This window comes from Schistocerca americana, chromosome 3, assembly GCF_021461395.2.
Source record: "Schistocerca americana isolate TAMUIC-IGC-003095 chromosome 3, iqSchAmer2.1, whole genome shotgun sequence".
Taxonomy (NCBI): Eukaryota; Metazoa; Arthropoda; class Insecta; order Orthoptera; family Acrididae; genus Schistocerca; species Schistocerca americana.
Genome location: NC_060121.1, coordinates 315,253,729 through 315,267,017, shown reverse-complemented (window position 1 = coordinate 315,267,017; position 13,289 = coordinate 315,253,729). Strand labels below are relative to the sequence as shown.

The window sequence follows — 13,289 nt, the reverse complement described above, 5'->3', positions numbered from 1 at the left end:
TACAGCCACGTCTCGATCCCTGAGACAACAGATGGGGACGTTTGCAAGACAACAACGATCTGCACGAACAGTTCGACGACGTCTGAAGCAGCATGGACTGTCAGCTCGGAGACCATGGCTGCGGTTACCGTTGACGCTGCATCACAGACAGGAGCGCCTGCGATGGTGTACTCAACGACGAACCTGGGTGTACGAATGGTAAAACGTCATTTTTTCGGATGAATCCAGGTTACATTTCAGATGTGTTACGACCCGTGCCTCTACCCTTCATTCGATCCCTGCGAAACGCTACATTTCAGCAGGATAATGCACGACAGCGTGTTGCAAGTCCTGTACGGGCCTTTCTGGATTCAGAAAATGTTCGACTGCTGCCCTGGCCAGCACATTCTCCGGTTCTCTCACCAAGTGAAAACGACTGGTCAATGGTGGCCGAGCAACTGGCTCGTCACAACACGCCAGTCACTACTCTTGATGAACTGTGGTATCGTGTTGAAGCTGCATGGTCAGCTGTACCTGTACACGCCATCCAAGCTCTGTTTGATTCAATGCCCAGGCATATCAATGCCGTTATTACGGCCAGAGGTGGTTGTTTTGGGTACTGATTTCTCTGGATCTATGCACCCAAATTGCGTGAAAATGTAATCACATGTCAGTTCTAGTATAATATTTTTGTCCAATGAATACCCGTTTATCATCTGCATTTCTTCTTGGTGTAGCAATTTTAATGGCCAGTAGTGTATATCGAGCCGTTATTCCGTGATCGGATGAAATTCGTGTTGAAACTCAACTTTTCTTCCCCATCTGCGAACAATTCTACAAAGGGGATTGTAGGATTTTCGATGGTCCGATACGTACTCTGTCTCCCTAGTAACTAAAATTCCGTTCCCGAATGCTCCCGCGCAGAGACATGACTTCACATGTCGTGAAAGCTCGACCGCAAATGGCTGTTGTTGGCTGATACCATCCGCTATTGCTATCTCGCAAAGGCGGAAGCCTGGTTAGATCTTCTACAGCACCGGATTCCAGGTATCATTCAGCTTCACTCACCCCCTCCTTCTGCTTAAAAAAGAGTGTTGTTTAGGAATATTTATAGGCTGTAGATCCACGTAATACTAAAGACTGAAAGATCTGACAAGTGCGAGAATTATCGCACAATCAGCTACAGAGCGCATTCATCCAAGTTGCTGATAAGAATAATGTACAGAAGAATGGAGTAGAAAATTGAAGATGTGTTAGACGACGATCAGTTTGACTTTAGGAAAGGTAAAGGCACCAGAGAAGCAATTCCGACGTAGTGGTTGTAATGCGTATGTGCATTCCATTCACGTGTTTAAGCCGAGTATTATGAATATTTATGCGATCAGGAATGCTCAGTAGCAGCCAGGCTACATGTACATTTAACAATGAAGCGTCAGCAAGGAGCATTAGTGATGAAATCATAGGAGGCAATGTTGTGCAACCTTAGTAGGGACAAGATCCGACTATTTGGGAGTAGGATCTTACAATCTGAGACAGTATTCCGAGACAAACTTCCGTCACAATGTCCGCAAACGTGACGTCAGATCCGCCCATTGGCTGAAGGTTTGGAGATTATATATATATATATATATATATATATGAAACGAGAGAAGTGTCCTTATTGGCTGAGGGAGAAAGGGGGGTCTCTCTTGTCCTTCGGGAAGACAGGGGAGTCAGTCGCGAGGAGCCACGCAAGACGCACGGTCAACTAACTGGGGCGGCTCTAAAAGAACGGTCGCGAGTGCATATTTCAGACGTTGAACAAGATATAAAGTGAAGTTATTAGTTATAAAAACGCTACGTGTCGTGTGTAGTGTCTATCATTATGTAAAGTCAGAAAACTGTGTTAATGTACGTAAAGGGTCGAATATAACGGTGTAGTCCAGAGCCGCCATACTGCAAATACTGATTCTGTGACGTGTGTGACAAAGCAATTTCTGTATTAAAACAAGTACAGTTCAAACGTTGTTGACAATTAACAACTGGAATGCCTAAACTCTCCACTTCAGCAGGATTACCACCTACATGGAATCTGGCGTCTGAGCGCTACTCCTGTGCTACGAGGGACTTACCGAAGCAGCGAGACACCAGGTTAGTGATACCCTACAGAGAAGCACTTCCTTCTTGCTACAATGCCAATGAGGGTGTTGTACGGTTGGTAATGGAAGCAAGACTAAAGAAAAATCAAGACACTTTCCTAGGATTTGTCGAGCTGGAAAAATCGTTCGACAGTGTAAAATGGTGCAGGATGTTCGAAGTTCTGAGAAAAATAGGGGTAAACTATAGGAAAAGACGGGTTATATACAATATGTACAAAAGCCAAAGGGGAATAATAAGAGTGGTCTACCAAGAACGAAGTGCTCGGATGAAAAAGAGTCTAAGACAGAGATGTAGTCTTTCGCCTTTCGCCCCTTCTGTTGAATCTGTACGTCGAAGAAGCAGTGATGGGCATAGAAGGAAGGTTCAGGAGTGGGATTAAAATTCAATGTGAAAGCTCACCAATGATACGATTCGCTGATGACATTGCTATACTGAGTGGAAGTCAAGAAAAATTACATGTTCTGCTGAATGGAATGAACAGTGTAATGAGTATAGAATACGGATTGAGAGTAAATCGAAGAAAGGCGAAAGTAATGAGAAGTATCAGAAATGAGAATAGTGACAAACTTAACAGCAGGATTGATGGTCACGAAGTAGATAAAGTTAAGGAATTCTACTACCTAGGCAGCAAAGTAACCAATGACGGATGGAGCAAGGAGGACATCAAAAGCAGACTAGCATCGGCAAAAAGGGCATTGCTGGCCAAGATAGGTCTACTTGTATCAAACACAGGCCTTAATTTGAGGAAGAATTTTCTGAGAATGTACATTTGGAGCACAGTATTGCATGGTAATGATACATGGACTTTGGGAAAACCGGAACAGAAGAGAATTGGAGCATTTGAGATGTGGTGCTACAGAAGAATGTTGAAAATTAGGTGGACTGAAACGTAAGGAATGAGAAGTTTCAGTGCGGAATCGGAGAGGAAAGGAATTTGTGGAAAACACTGACAAAGAGAAGAGACAGGGTGATTGGACATCTGTTAAGACATCAGGGACTTCCATTGTACTAGAGGGAGCTGAAGAGAACAAAAACTGTAGAGGTAGAAAGAGACTGGAATACATCCAGCAGATAATTGAGGACGTAGATTGCAAGTGCTACTCTGAGATGAAGAGGTTGACATAGGTGAGAAATTCGTGGTGGGCCGCATCAAACCAGTTAGAAGAAGACAGATGAATAATAATAATAAAGTCTATAGCTCTTCTGTAAAGCACTAGTGGTGTCCGCTTGTGCCTGTCAGTACTTGAGTCTCATCAAACCGAATCGAATCGGGTAGTGCTATGCTTCTCAGTTAACTGTTTCTTTTTTTTTTCGAGATAGTGTATTAAATAGGTGCGATAGTTATGGGGTGTAAGTATATTGCTCGCACATTAACAGTATTAATGAAAACACAGTAATATGCAACAAAGGGTGCGTCTCGGTCAGTATACCTCCCTGTGAGTGCAAATCACACGTAAAATTTGCCCCAATTGGAACACCAAGAAAGGAAAGACTAACTGAAGACAGAGGCAAGCAATACTGCTTGCAAGCTTGAGTGTGAAGGGTAAAGTTGTCATCAGCAAATACCGCGAGTGAATGTACCAAGTTTGTGTCCTAACAAGACACTGTGCACATTAGCGCGAATTATTTCAATGTAATACAGTTACAAAGGTGTATGATGCTACGAAATCAAACTAAATGTGATTAATATGTACCAGACACCGGAGAAGACGGGTTCTTTACATCAGAGTAGAAAATATACAGGGTGTTTCAAAAATGACCGGTATATTTGAAACGGCAATAAATACTAAACGAGCAGCGATAGAAATACACCGTTTGTTGCAATATGCTTGGGACAACAGTTCATTTTCAGGCAGACAAACTTTCGAAATTACAGTAGTTACAATTTTCAACAACAGATGGCGCTGCGGTCTGGGAAACTCTATAGTACGATATTTTCCACATATCCACCATGCCTAGCAATAATATGGCGTAGTCTCTGAATGAAATTACCCGAAACCTTTGACAACGTGTCTGGCGGAATGGCTTCACATGCAGATGAGATGTACTGCTTCAGCTGTTCAAATGTTTCTGGATTCTGGCGGTACACCTGGTCTTTCAAGTGTCCCCACAGAAAGAAGTCACAGGGGTTCATGTCTGGCGAATAGGGAGGCCAATCCACGCCGCCTCCTGTATGTTTCGGATAGCCCAAAGCAATCACACGATCATCGAAATATTCATTCAGGAAATTAAAGACGTCGGCCGTGCGATGTGGCCGGGCACCATCTTGCATAAACCACGAGGTGTTCGCAGTGTCGTCTAAGGCAGATTGTACCGCCACAGATTCACGAAGAATGTCCAGATAGCGTGATGCAGTAATCGTTTCGGATCTGAAAAATGGGCCAATGATTTCTTTGGAAGAAATGGCGGCCCAGACCAGTACTTTTTGAGGATGCAGGGACGATGGGACTGCAACATGGGGCTTTTCGGTTCCCCATATGCGCCAGTTCTGTTTATTGACGAAGCCGTCCAGGTAAAAATAAGCTTCGTCAGTAAACCAAATGCTGCCCACATGCATATCGCCGTCATCAATCCTGTGCACTATATCGTTAGCGAATGTCTCTCGTGCAGCAATGGTAGCGGCGCTGAGGGGTTGCCGCGTTTGAATTTTGTATGGATAGAGGTGTAAACTCTGGCGCATGAGACGATACGTGGACGTTGGCGTCATTTGGACCGCAGCTGCAACACGGCGAACGGAAACCCGAGGCCGCTGTTGGATCACCTGCTGCACTAGCTGCGCGTTGCCCTCTGTGGTTGCCGTACGCGGTCGCCCTACATTTCCAGCACGTTCATCCGTCACGTTCCCAGTCCGTTGAAATTTTTCAAACAGGTCCTTTATTGTATCGCTTTTCGGTCCTTTGGTTACATTAAACCTCCGTTGAAAACTTCGTCTTGTTGCAACAACACTGTGTTCTAGGCGGTGGAATTCCAACACCAGAAAAATCCTCTGTTCTAAGGAATAAACCATGTTGTCTACAGCACACTTGCACGTTGTGAACAGCACACGCTTACAGCAGAAAGACGACCTACAGAATGGCGCACCCAGAGACTGCGTTGTCTTCTATATCTTTCACATCACTTGCAGCGCCATCTGTTGTTGAAAATTGTAACTACTGTAATTTCGAAAGTTTGTCCGCCTGAAAATGTACTTTTGTCCCAAGCTAATTGCAACAAACGGTGTATTTCTTTCGCTGCTCGTTTAGTTTTTATTGCCGTTTCAAATATACCGGTCATTTTTGAAACACCCTGTACTTGAACAACTGTCCTATATATACAGATGACCCGAAACATTATATTGTTTCCTCCTATGTATATGTCGCGAAGAGATCATGAAGGTAAGAAGAATGAGATTCGAACCGACACGCTGGCTTACCGACAATCGTTCTTCCCCCGAATAGATTTGTAAACCTACCGTAGGGTACCACTGACTCTGATAAGTAAGTTTTCCCAGTAGACTTTGTCAGTTAAGATCCTGTCCGCGTTATCAGTAGTTAGGTGTGTTGCGGACCTATCAGCGTTACCTCATTTCGATCGCTTTATTTAGGTGTGTGATCAGTGTCTTACTAGATTCCCTCGAAACGGGAACTGCTGAACTATGTAGAAACTGAGTGAGAATGTACAAAGACCTGCATAACCCACGGAGCATTAGTAATATACATGATGAAGTGGCTGCTCGTCTACTTCCAGAAGTGTAGACTCTGTCCACAGTTTACCAAACTTGTGGATCAGGAAGCTATACAAAGATCAGGAAGAATTTGGAGGACCATTTCTGAAACAATTAATGAATTGTCGATGCGTGCTATGTCTGCGACCTCACCTGATGAGCAGTTTAGTCTCTCGAACGCTGTGATCTGGTTAGCGTCGGTGTATTAGGACGTTTCAGATAAACAGATAAATCAACTCCTTGGACACTACGTAAAACAATAGGATCGTTGCGCTATTCGATAAGACCAGAAGAGAAACTTGCATTATTCCTCGTGAGCGCCTGGTATGATACTGCCTCGCGAGCAAATCTGTAGTTTGGGTTGCCGTCACAGCGACAACAGGCGCGGACTGCAAGGGGGCAGTTCCCGCGAGCCTCGTATTTGTAGCGCTCGCTTTTTTCTCTGCTCTGTTAGCTGCGCTTATCTGACTGTGGCGGCATTTCTCAACGTCTGGTTTCTGTTATGTTACTCACGACATTAATTACTCCTAAAGGCATTTCTACTAAGCCCTCACCGATGTGATCTATTTCATTTAGTTTTTATCTTACGTTCTGCACACGAGAGGTAATGAACTGAAGCGCACTCTCATCAGCTTCATTGGAAAGCAAAGATGTGGATGTATACTTGAAGATGTTTATATCTCTTAGTCAGGTAATGACAAACTGGATACTCCGGTTTCCCTTCTTTTGTTTCGTGTCTAGCCCCGTGATATATATTTTTTTTCCCACAGTTCTCCAAGGGCCTACTGAAGACGGGAAGTAGTACACTCCAAAATAGCTGCCTTCTGACCGCAATCTCAAAGTATTTCGGCCTGATCCTTCAGGCGCCTTCTTGTTAGGTTGATAATCGGTGCCACACCACCGCATAGTCGATTAATTATTCTGCGGTCTTGACCACACACGGGAAGCCACACGACGCTCACATCTGCGCAGAAGACGCAACACTTCAACGGGCCTCTAGCACGCACCACCGCGAACCACGCCATTTACAGGGCTCGCCGTATTCCTACGGGTGCCGCTGCGTACGTTGCTTCCACTCGCTGCATGCAAATGTATCAGCGGCGCGCCTTCTTAAGAACACGCTCGCCGCCTTTCATCCTCAGACTGGCATGAGACTGATAAGGACATTCCACAGCATTATTAATCCACAATGATTATACAGCAAGAAATACAGGGTGAATCAAAAAGGACTTAACAGCTTTGGAATGACAGAATTTATTGTGGTAACTTGCAGAACGGTATATGTGTCATTTGTAGCAAACAACCTCATGTTTGATTCATGTAGTGCGTCAGTACCCCATTTCGACGCCAGCGTAGAGAACAACTAAAATGGTTACTTTCACTTGTGCAGAGTGTATCCTCTGCGTGTTTCGGTTTCTTGGAAGGAACAACTGTTCGGCAAAACTTTCGCTCTGAATATGCTAAAGAACCTCCAAGTAGACCTACAATTTACCCTTGGCACAATAACTTTGTTGAGACGGGTTGTTCACTGCGACATGATAAATCATCAGGTCACCCGCGTGTTTATGATTATGTTGAAAATGTTAAGTTGAGCGGAAATCCACTTGCAACTCCGGAACACGTTGTTTGTGCCCTTAGCAAACTAAAAGTGTACGGTCCCTCTTTCTCATGCAGAAAACTGTCACTAGTATTATGTATCTTGATATGTTTGAAAACTTCTTAATTCCATAGATCGATGAAGACGACCGAGATGGGATCGTTTACTAACTGAAAGACGGTGCACTACCTCATTTCCTCGACAATCGCTTCCGAGGTTGGTGAATCGGCCGTGAAGAGCCATTCCCGCGGCGACGTTGCTCCCCAGACTTGACACCACTGGATTTCTTTCTCTGGGGTTTCATTAAAGACCGTGTGTATATTCCTCTCCTGCCAAACAACTTAGACAGCTTGAAAAATCGAATCCACGCTGCCGCTGCTACAACGAGTGTGGGAACAAATTGATTACCGGTGGGATGGTTGCCGCATCACAAATGGTAGTCACATCGAACCACAATAACACTTCACACATTTATGTGAAACCTGAGACTCTTTGTTACAAAATGACACATCTACCGATTCTTTAAGTATCTCAATAAACTTTTGTATCATTCCAAAGTTGTAAAGCCCTCTTTGACTCACAATGTATACCATAGACATTGGTGGATCAGAGACCCATAGTCACCTAAGCTTATGTACATAATTCATTGCAAACTCCGTCCAATGACTCTGGTGGGTCCATCGGTGCCGACCGACCACCACGCCATCCTCCGACAGTGGCGTCATTAGATGCGGTATGGAGCCAGCACTCAGCTCTCCCGACCACTGACCATGGTCAGTTTTCGTGACCTTGGAGCCGCACTACTCGGTCAAGCAGCGTTACGATATTTAGTGCATCCATTTCCAGTTTTCCCAGCAGGGAAAAATTCATGACAGTATCGAAAATCGATCCCGGATCCGCCACAGGGCAGTCAGCCATACTGACCACTCAGCTACGGAGGCGAATGTACAAGTCATTATTCTATACACATTATAAATAAGTGTCTTGATACTTTATTCATGGTTCAAATGGCTCTGAGCCCTATGGGACTTAACATCTGAACTCATCAGTCCCCTAGAACTTAGAACTACTTAAACCTAACTAACCTAAGGACATCACACACATCGATGCCCGAGGCAGGATTCGAACCTGCGACCGTAGCGGTCAAGCGGTTCCAGACTGAAGCGCCTAGAACCGCTCGGTCACCGAGGCCGGCCATTTATTAAATGTTTGGAGTAATCAAATTTTGCCCAGATATCTCGTAAAAACTACGGAGACAACAGACGTTCATGGAAATTTGATGCCAGTCGACTCATCTTCTTGAAATGGGTAACGTCTTGCAGACTTTATCCTAAGCTGTGACGTGAAAGTCCTTCATTTTATTGGGTTGCCGCATAAGTTCGTATAGTTTTTGCGTAAGTCTAATAAACAGAACAGATATACATAACAGGGGCTTTAGCAATCAATAATATATTCTCCTTCACTGTTTATAACGTTCTGCCAACGATGGGATAACTTTTCGATTCAGCGCCTGTAGAAATCACGTGGTTTTGAGGAGAAGAACTGGTCGAGCCCTTTTCAGAGCGCATTTTCATACGGAAAGGAAGTTCCTTGTACGTTGTTCGATAGCTGAAAAGGTGAAAATCTGAGGGTGCAAGATCATGTGAATAAGGTGGTTGCGATGCGACTTTGCCACCCGACTCCTGTGTAGTGTTTTTTGATTGTCTAGCAGAATGTGAGCATGTAGTATACACAGTCTGGAAGACGTCTTAGTTGTTGGCAACAAACGTCAACAGTGATGGTTACACCTCGGGGAAGCAATTCGTAGTACACCACACCGTCCCACTAGATGCTTAACATCATCTTTCGTCGATGCGCGCAGGTCTTTGTACGGGAGTTGCTGCTTTGTTTGGGCTCAACTACTCCTTTCTTTTCCTTACGCTGTAGCATGAAGACATCATTTCTCGTCACCAGTAACGATAAAGACTATGAATAGTTGCTGTTGCCTACGAGCCAATTGACGAAGAGCAAACAGGGCCGCCTGCTGATGTTCTTGATTTTGGCTTAGGGCATATGGTACTCATACACCAGATTTTTGAATCTTACTCATTGCATGAAAATGTTGCACGATGGTGGACTGATCACAGTTCATCACACTTGCCAGTTTTAAAGTACAGTGAGTTGTATCACTGTGGATTAATGCGTTCAAATGATCTTCATTAAAACCCAAATGTCTTCCTGAACGTGGAGAGTCACTAATTTCACAGCGAACCTTCTTAAAACGAGAAAACCATTTTCTTGCCGTGCTCTGTCCGATAGTACACTACTGGTCATTAAAAATGCTACACCACGAAGATGACGTGCTACAGACGCGAAATTTAACCGACAGGAAGAAGACGCTGTGATATGCAAATGATTAGCTTTTCAGAGCATTCACACAAGGTTGGCGCCGGTGGCGACACCTACAACGTGCTGACATGAGGAAAGTTTCGAACCGATTTCTCATACACAAACAACAGTTGACCGGCGTTGCCTGGTGAAACGTTGTTGTGATGCCTCGTGTAAGGAGGAGAAATGCGTACCATCACGTTTCCGACTTTGATAAAGGTCGGATTGTAGCCTATCGCGATTGCGGTTTATAGTATCGCGACATTGCTGCTCGCGTTGGTCGAGATCCAATGGCTGTTAGCAGAATATGGAATTGGTGGGTTCAGGAGGGTAATACGGAACGCCGTGCTGGATCCCAACGGCCTCATATCACTACCAGTCGAGATGAAAGGCATCTTTCCCGCATGGCTGTAACGGATCGTGCAGCCACGTCTCGATCTAAGTCAACAGATGGGATGTTTGCAAGAAAACAACCATCTGCACGAACAGTTCGACGACGTTTGCAGCAGCATGGACTATCAGCTCGGAGACCATGGCTGCGGTTACCCTTGACGCTGCACCACAGACAGGAGCGCCTGCGATGGTGTACGCAACGACGAACCTGGTTGCACGAATGGCAAAACGTCATTTTTTCGGATGAATCCAGGTTCTGTTTACAGCATCATGATGGTCGTATCCGTGTTTGGTGACATCACGGTGAACGCACATTGGAAACGTGTATTCGTCATCGCCATACTGGCGTATCACCCGGAGTGATGGTATGGGGTGCCATTTGTTACACGTCTCGGTCACCTCTTGTTCGCACTAACGGCACTTTGAACAATGAACGTTGCATTTCAGATGTGTTACGACCCTTGGCTCTACCCTTCATTCGATCCCTGCGAAACCCTACATTTCAACAGGATAATTCACGACCGAATGTTGCAGGTCCTGTACGGGCCTTTCTGGATACAGAAAATGTTCGACTGCTGCCCTGGCCAGCACATTCTCCAGATCTCTCACCAGTTGAAAAGGTCTGGTCAATGGTGGCCGAGCAACTGGCTCGTCACAATACGCCAGTCACTACTCTTGATGAACTGTAATTTCGAGGTTTGAGATGGGAAGGCTGTTGAAATTATGCTGGAAAAGGGCAGGTAATGTGTGGAGATGTGAGGAAAGTTGTTTACGACTAAGCACACGTGACTTGGGGCGCACACGTCCACGGTGAGTTCTTCAAACTATTCTGAATTATTTTGGAAGCAAAGAGATGATGTATTGTTGTGTTGCCGGTCGGTGTGGCCGTGCGGTTCTAGGCGCTTCAGTCTAGAACCGCGTGACCGCTACGGTCGCAGGTTCGAATCCTGCCTCGGGCATGGATGTGTGTGATGTCCTTAGGTTAGTTATGTTTAAGTAGTTCTAAGTTCTAGGCGACTGATGACATCAGAAGTTAAGTCGCATAGTGCTCAGAGCCATTTGAACCATTTTATTGTCCTGTTGAAGTTACTGGTCGCATGCGGGATGTGGAACAAGTGGATGCATTTGATCGGACAGGAGTGACCAGTACCGTTCGCTGATGAGTAACGACCATAGACGTACCCGAAGTCCCAGTTTATGCCGCATAAACAATACCCTCTCGCGAGAAGGCCTACACAACACCTCTGAACGGCGCCCTGTTGGAATGTCGGATGCAACGTATTAGGTAGTTTTGTAAGTGGACTGCTTCTGTGTTGGCTGTGCTGTGTAGCGCTTTGCATTGGATTTCTGATTGCGCCTTCTTTGTAAGAGACTCTGCGGCTGGTTGGACTCGTTGTTGGAAGTTGGTCGCCAGCAGTGATGGAAGTACTGTTGGGCAGTTGGAGGTGAACAGCCAACAGTAATGAATGTTAGATGTGAGAAGTTAGCATGATGGAGGGTAGAGGTCTGAAGTGTTAGCGTAGGCTAACGATCTGGAAGTATCCGACTTGGAGATTGAATATTATTCATGATTATGTACCTTTGTACTAGATGTCAATGACGATTTATATTCGTGTCTCAACTGGATGTCACATTATTAAGGTAAAAAAAGAAAAACATTATTTGATTTGCAACAAAATCTTTCCTTTGCTAATCACATGCCTATTAGTAGTTAGTGGCTTTAGTAGTTCGAATATTTTACTTAGGTGGCAGTACTGACGCTAGCTGTATACCATAGTTCGCGTAATGAAGATTTTTGTGAGGTAAATACTTAATGAAATGTATAGGCTGTTGTTAGGATTTCTTTTTAGTCAGGGCCATTTTTTTGAATTAATTATTTGAAGTCAGATTATCTTTTTTTTTGAGCAGTCAGATTGCGTTGCGCTAGGATATTGTGGGTCTCAGTAATCCAGCAATTTAAGTACAGACTCACACATGTAAATATGGAAGTTTCAGTTTTTAACATGCTCGCAGTATAAGGATGCATTGTACACAGCAGAGGACTGAAGATTCCGAGATAATAACGTCCACAATAACTCGACTGGAAATGTACAGAATGGATTAGATGAGGATGATGTTGAAACTATTTCCACAGTCACCGTATCTGAATGTTATCGAACCATCGTGGTCTGTATTAGAAAATTAATGAAGGGCACATTAGCTCGCATCAGACTCAGTGTAGGGACTGAAATATTTCCATGTAGAGAAGCTAACAATGATTTCGTGTGGATGAGTGGCCTGATGCTAGTCTGATGAATCTTAAAATCATTGAGAAGTTTAGGCTATGTTGAAGGCTGACTGAAGAATTCCGTGGTCCGACCGGATATCGAGCCAGAGACCTTCCGGTTTTCAGGCATGCCCTTTGGTATCTTGTTTAAAAATGTAACTGTTTTTTGTCGCCTACCTTGTTGTCTGACTGTGTTTAGTCTTAAAAACAAAAATCAGAGCTATCCCTAACTGGCACCTCCACTTTTACTCGAGCATAAGAAAATGAAATCTTCAGAAGTTGCCCCTAATTATTCCCAAAAATTCTCCCAAGACAATAGGATCCAGAGTTCCATAATTTTTGCGTGGTTACAATTAGTAAATGTATGAAAATGAAACCCTATAAAACATAATTTAACAAAAAAGTTATTTAAAGGAAGACAAATACAATATTTTTATAGATTGCTTGTGCACCTTAAACTAGAAGAATCCTTCTTCTACAAATGGTGCAACTGGATCTTTTGTGAGCTGTAATCGGTGTTTTCTGTCTCCAACAATTTCGTGTAAAATTATCAACAACAGAGTCATTGTGCTTTACTAATGCCTCGGTGAATGCAGCTTTCCATGGATCAATCAGTCTCTTCTCTTTCTCACTGCTTACAATTTAGGACTTCCTTTCTCTAGTGTCATGTTGTGGAGAACGTCAGACTGAGCCTGGCACTCCTCAACTAAGGGGGTGTGGGTGTGGGTGGGGGTGGGGGAAGGGTTAACGACAACACTGCGTAAATAATCTGCGAAGAACGTACGGTACCTCAGAGACGTTGCGAGCGTTTTGCAGGTACCGTCAGTAATGAAGCTCCACTTTCT

The 13,289-nt window shown here is 44.3% G+C and overlaps 1 protein-coding gene across 2 annotated transcripts in view; it reads right to left on the bottom strand.

The window, feature by feature from the left end:
* Positions 1-13,289, bottom strand: part of LOC124605346 (collagen alpha-1(XVIII) chain-like) — a 650,709-nt gene that overhangs the window by 214,721 nt on the left and 422,699 nt on the right. The gene's annotated exons all lie outside the window — the stretch shown is intronic.